Raw genomic sequence first — 6,710 nt, forward strand, 5'->3', positions numbered from 1 at the left:
TCTAAAACCTTGACCAGGACAGACAATTTAGAGATCGGTCTGTAGTTATTTAAGATAGCAGGGTCACCACCTTTTAACAGGGGAACCACAAAAGCTGATTTCCAGATGGACGGAATGACATTTGTGTTCAAGCACCGATTAAAAATATTAGTTAAAGGCACGGAAAAAAAATTTGCTGCTAACTTAGGTAAGTAAGGATCCAGTTTGTCAGGGCCTGCAGATTTTGTCGTGTCCAAATGTTTGAGGGCTTTATCTACGTCTGAAACTGTAATAGGACTAAAACTAAAATACTGAGTAGAGGGTTCGAAACAGTATTTAGTGACTCAAATAAAAATCCTGAGGCTATGAAATGTTCATTGAAACAATCAAGAATTTTGTTTTTATCAGTAATATTTTGAGAGTATATCACAACGCTTGAAGGAAGCTCCTGACCTTTACTGTTTTCTGATAATGATTTGATCGTTTTCCAAAATTTTGATGGGTTATTCAGGTTATGAGTGGTTTGAGAAAGAAAATGATCAGCTTTGGCTTTTCTTATTTTGAGAGTACATGCATTGCGCAGCTCCCTGAAAACCAGCCAGTCAGAGTACTCATTTGATTTTCTGGCTTTTGCCCATGCCACACTGCACTCATGGAGGATTTTTGCTAAATCCAGAGAAAACCAAGCATTGTTTCGGCCTTTAACTCTGTATTTCTTTAGAGCAGCGTACTTAGCCTTCATGAAAGAGGTTCCAGGCACTATCAACATCTGCACTGTTATACATTTTTTCCCAGTCAAAATTAGATAAATCATGAAGAAAATCTTGTTCTGAGAAGTGCTTCATATTACGCTTGAGTATAATACATGGTTTGGTTTTAGATATTTTAGTATTTCTAACTGTTGCTATGACACAGTGGTCACTGATGTCGTTTGCAAATATGGAAGCAGTTGAGTACTTATGAGGAACGTTAGTTAAAATTACATCAAATAGAGATGATTTCTCCGGGTTTTTAAAGTTTGGCCGTGTGGGACTGTCAACAGTCTGAAAGAGATTTAGTGAATCACAATTAGCTCTAAAATCATCAGATATTGGTTGTAACCAATTCCAATTTAGGTCTCCGAAGTCTACTAATTCTTTAGAGTTAAAATCTGAAAGGAGTTGCATTAAGGAGGGCAGAGCACCATTAACAGCTGAAGGAGTCCTGTAACAACCAATGACCGTTATACAAAGTGATTTAGAGATTTCAAGCTCCAATGCTAAAAATTCAAACTGTTTAACTAACGATATTGACCGCAATACATGAACATGATACTGGTTTTTGATGTAGATTGCTACACCCCCACCTCTGTTAGGGTGGTCAGTCCTAAAAACATTATAACCGCTTATATTGATTACCTAATCTGAAACCGATTTACTTAAACAGGTTTCAGACAAGACAATTACATCGGAATCTGTAGAGTGAGCCCAGATACGCAACCTGTCCATTTTAGGAACAAGACTGCGTACATTCAAGTGAAAGAAACCAAGACCTGACCTTTTTTAAAATCTGCCGGGGTGTTAAAGCCTATAGGGTGTCTGGGCCTGGGTTTGGCTGCACATTTCCAGTAATAAACAGTAATAAAGCAATTAGACATTTTATCTTAACTGATTTCTTGTACGATTCACTGCTTCTACTATAAAAATGGGAGTCATCATGGAGCACACAAGAGACAGTGGTAAAGTTGTCACATAACGTCATGATACTAGACAAACAGACCAAGTCAACGGTGTCAGAAGGGAAGAATAGGCAACATGTGACATTAAGTGAACAGTCAAATGCACACGTGCCCTTATGTGATTTACATAATATTGGGAACACTGGACTGGAGTATCCATTCTAGTAATAGGTGTCCCCAGAGATAAATAAGGACAATGAAAAAATAAAACAAAGAGAGGCAAGAAGCAACCACTTCTTTCTCTCCATACCCGTAGTACCACTCAGACGTGTAAAGACAAAATATTACTTAAGAAATAAAACAAAAATAATAAAACAGTCCAGATCAGCAATGGAGAAGTCCAATATGGGTTATCCGTTTCTCTGCAGCGACCAATGATGTGTTGTCACTTGTAAACAGGAAGCCCAATGAGTGAAGCAATGCTGCGGGTAAAAGAGTTTAATCAAAACCAGCCGTAAGAACAAAGAAGCACTTTCCTTCATTGTAGGGAGATCAAGCCCATCAAACTCTGTGACATGTCTGCACTCGAGCTCCAGTAGATAAGTAAGCTCCAGGCACCGACCAGTCAGCATGAAACAGATCCTCCAAAAACAGTGCAGTTCCAGGTACATTTCTGTACCAGCTTGGTGGTCGTAACCACTTGTTCAGACTGGGATTTTATGGATACCGTGTGTTTTCAGACTGCACTGCTATCAGCACAATGCCAGCACACTGAGGATGTCAGACACGACTTAAACTATACGGATTTGTGTCATAAAACAACCATTGAGTATGACAAATACCGACTCTACATTATAGTTATATTGTACAAAAGCTCAGAAAATGCTCAATTTGTAATTTTCCCATGAACAAACAAATATCAATCACAGATAATCACAGACAGAGCTGCCATCTTGGATATTTTGCAAATGGATCATTCATTCATATACAGTAGTAGGCTAGGCTAGCGTCGTACGCGGGTGAAACTGCGCACGATGGCAGACAGTGCTAAAATTATCCATGGTATCCCCATGAATGAAAGTTAGAAATCTGGGTCTTTTATAAAGTGAATTTTACGTACTTTACTGAACACCACTCACAACAACACCACCACTTCTTTGTTCGGAACTTCCACATTACTGCACTAACCAATCAGAAGTGAGAACTTAGACTGAGGTAAACGTGAAGGAATCAGAGAGGCAGATTCAACAGAATATCCTAACAGTGTTAAATATGTAAACATGTAAATATGTTACTAATAATTGTCATCATCATTTAAAAAAATTATATATATATATTCTGCCACTTATCTGGGGCCGGGTCGCGGGGGCAGCAGTCTAAGCAGAGATGCCCAGACTTCCCTCTCCCCAGACACTTCCTCCAGCTCTTCCGGGGGGACACCGAGGCGTTCCCAGGCCAGCCGGGAGACATAGTCCCTCCAGCGTGTCCTAGGTCTTCCCCAGGGTCTCCTCCCGGTGGGACGGGCCCGGAACACCTTCCCAGGAAGACATTCCGGAGGCATCCGAAACAGATGCCCAAGCCACCTCAGCTGACCCCTCTCGATGTGGAGGAGCAGCGGCTCTACTCTGAGCTCCTCCTGGGTGACCGAGCTTTTCACCCTATCTCTAAGGGATTGCCCAGCCACCCTGCGGAGAAAGCTCATTTCGGCCGCCTGTATCTGGGATCTTGTCCTTTCGGTCATGACCCAAAGCTCATGACCATAGGTGAGAGTAGGAACGTAGATTGACTGGTAAATTGAGAGCTTCGCCTAGCGGCCCAGCACTTTCTTCACCACGACAGACCGATACATCGACCGCAGAAGCTGCACCGATCCGTCTGTCAATCTCCCGTTCCATCCTTCCCTCACTCGTGAACAAGACCCCTAGATACTTAAACTCCTCCACTTGAGGCAGTAATAATTGTGTAACAAATAAATGATTAACTGACTAAACATTGTAAATACATTTCTAGTAAATTAACTCAAATATAAATTATATTCAATTCTGAGCATTACAACTTTCAAATATGAATTAACTCCACTTCTAAACCTTACACAACTATAACACAGATTTATTAATCCCACACAAACTTTCCCAAAGCATCCAGACTTTCTATATACTGAAGCCTACGTCTTCTAAACAACTTTATATAATACCTTCTGCAACTTCCATACGTTACCTCATCCATATTTCTCCAACTAGCCCGGTAGGCCACGTATCCACCACCAAATAAAAATGCCGTTAACTGGTAAAACCTAATTACTCTCAAAGATAAATTTGTTCACATGCCCAGACAACATAAACATTAACTTCTCAGCCAAATATGTACCACAACGTTTACCCATTATCAAAAGCAGCAAAAACATGCGTGGCGAAATAGACCCATGTTTATTAATTTATCATGTGGAAGATAGAAAATGTTCACGATTTATTACAATAAAAACTTCTCAGTCTGGTATAACAGTTGATTATTTCAAGTTTAATTACGTGGCACCACAGGAACAACCATCACAATACTGACAGAGAAACAGTACAGAGATTAACAAAGTAGCATCATGACAGATTGTTCTGATTATGCATTTCAATTTTCAAGCTTATATCCTCCTCCAACAGTATAGATGACATAATTAGCATTTGCAGAATGTACATACAAGGTGCAGCAGCCACTACGGTGTAGTCTAAAAATGCAAGGTTGCACAAATAGCTCCAGGAGACAGAAAATCATAGAATGTCGGTTGCTCAGACAACCCGGTCAAAGACTGAGATATAACAATCTGGACAGTTGCTATATGGGGACTTAAGTTAACTATGCTCTTCCCAATAAGGAATAGAGCTCTGTTCACCTGTACAATGTAAGTAATAATAACCCCCTTCTGTTGTGGAGTGCAGGATAGGAACCAGGCGCAGGCATGTCTCAAGTTTGTGGGTTTATTGTAAAATGAAACCAAACAACGAATGGAAAACTATAACTATTAACAGATTGAAATAAAAGTGTGCGACACAGCGTATTAAACATATAACATTCAACACAGTTAACACAATAGTAGACACTCATCAAACAAACGTAGACATACAACAATGAACGACAAGTGAGGGGAGCAGAGGATAAACTTTTAAATAGGGACCTGGTGTGAGTGACAATTGGAGAAAAGACAAATGAAGGAGTCCGGGGTGAGTTCATGTATTTCAGCTCATTACCTGTATAAAAGACACCTGGGAGCCAGAAATCTTTCTGATTGAGAGGGGATCAAATACTTATTTCACTCATTAAAATGCAAATCAATTCATAACATTTTTGACATGTGTTTTTCTCGATAATTTTGTTGTTATTCTGTCTCTCACTGTTCAAATTAACCTACCATTAAAATGATAGACTGATCATTTCTTTGTCAGTGGGCAAACATACAAAATCAGTTTCCCTCACTGTAGTGAATCGCAAAGTCCCTGATTGCATCTTTAATTAGCAACCACCAGTAGCATTCAGAGTGTGGCAATTATTACTGGTGAAGGAGATCAGACGAAAGAGACAAGATAAAGTTTAGCCCGAAGGCTTTGTGGATAAACACATACTCATGTAGTGTCCTATGTTCTTTTAACAAGATCCAGCCAATTCTGCTCACATAATTATACATTTAGAGGTTCTACCAGGGTTCTACTGAGAATTTCTTTTGACACTAGGACTGTCACGATATCAGATGCTCACTACACGGTTATCGTGGCAGAAATACTTCATGGTAATGATATTATCGTGGTATCTATAGAAAATGGGAAAAAAAGAAAATGCTGTCAGTCAAAATCGTCTTCAACTTTGTTTGATGTGTTTTTTTCTCTTTTTTGGCTAATTAATTACACTCAAAATAAGAATGTATAGCGGTGGAGAGTCTGGAACCGTAACTGTACAAATAAAAAAAAGTATTACACTTAATGGATTGTGAAAAGGCCACTGATAAACAAAAGATCCACAAGGCCTAACACCCAGAGGAGTTTTTGAAAAATACAAAACATTTTCACCTAGTGAATAGGCTACGAATAGGCCTTAATCCAAACACTAGTATATAGGTCTGCTGTATAGGTCCAGACTCGTAGTTCAAGCAAATGCATCTTTTGGCCATGAATAAGCCATGGTAAAACTAAGAGGAGTTTTTGGAAGATTACATTGTCAGAGCAGAAGGAAGCAAGTGTTCTTCCAGGATGACCATGTACTTGGCTTGATTCATGCATCCTTCACAAAGACAAATCTGCCCGATTCCAGCCTTGTTGAAGCATCCCCAGATCATCACCGATCCTCCACCAAATTTTACAGTGGGTGCAATACCTGGGCCTCCCCAGGTCTGTGTGGGGTTGTAGCTGGAAATGTCTTGAAATTTAATATATACCTAGGCATACAGAGGCCCATTATCAGCTACCATTCATCCTGTGTTCCAATGGCACGTTGTGTTTGCTAATCCAAGTTTATCATTTAAAATACTTACTGACCATTAGAAAACCCTTTTGCAATTATGTTGGCACAGCTGAAAACTGTTGTGCTGATCAAAGATAAAATAAAACTGGTCTTTAGTAGAGTATCTGGAGCATCAGCAATTGTTGGTTTGATTACAGGCTCAAAATGGCCAGAAGTTTCTTCTGAAATTCATCAGTCTGTTGTTGTTCTGAGGAGGAACTGAAGATCCCATACAACACAGTGCCCTAATCCCTTCACAAAACAGCACAAAAGCTATTTGCGGTATTATAAATCATACCCCCTTGAGACAATTGAGCTGCCAGCAGTCCTTGTGGTGTAGTGGGAACATCCTGGTCCTTCAATATTGTGACCACAGTTCAATTCCCTTCTTCAACATTCCAAATTCTGCATCTCATAAATGTTTATCCACTAGGTGCTCTTCAGACAACAATACTTATCTGTAATACCATGGTTTTTAGATATTGTATATGAGAATAATTGTATTACGTGACTCTTGTATACTGTTATTGTTTTCCAAAGAGAAATCAGCCACGGAGTGATTGGAGTCATTGTTTTCGTTATAAGTAGGCTGTAT

This window comes from Esox lucius, chromosome 24, assembly GCF_011004845.1.
Source record: "Esox lucius isolate fEsoLuc1 chromosome 24, fEsoLuc1.pri, whole genome shotgun sequence".
Taxonomy (NCBI): domain Eukaryota; kingdom Metazoa; phylum Chordata; class Actinopteri; order Esociformes; family Esocidae; genus Esox; species Esox lucius.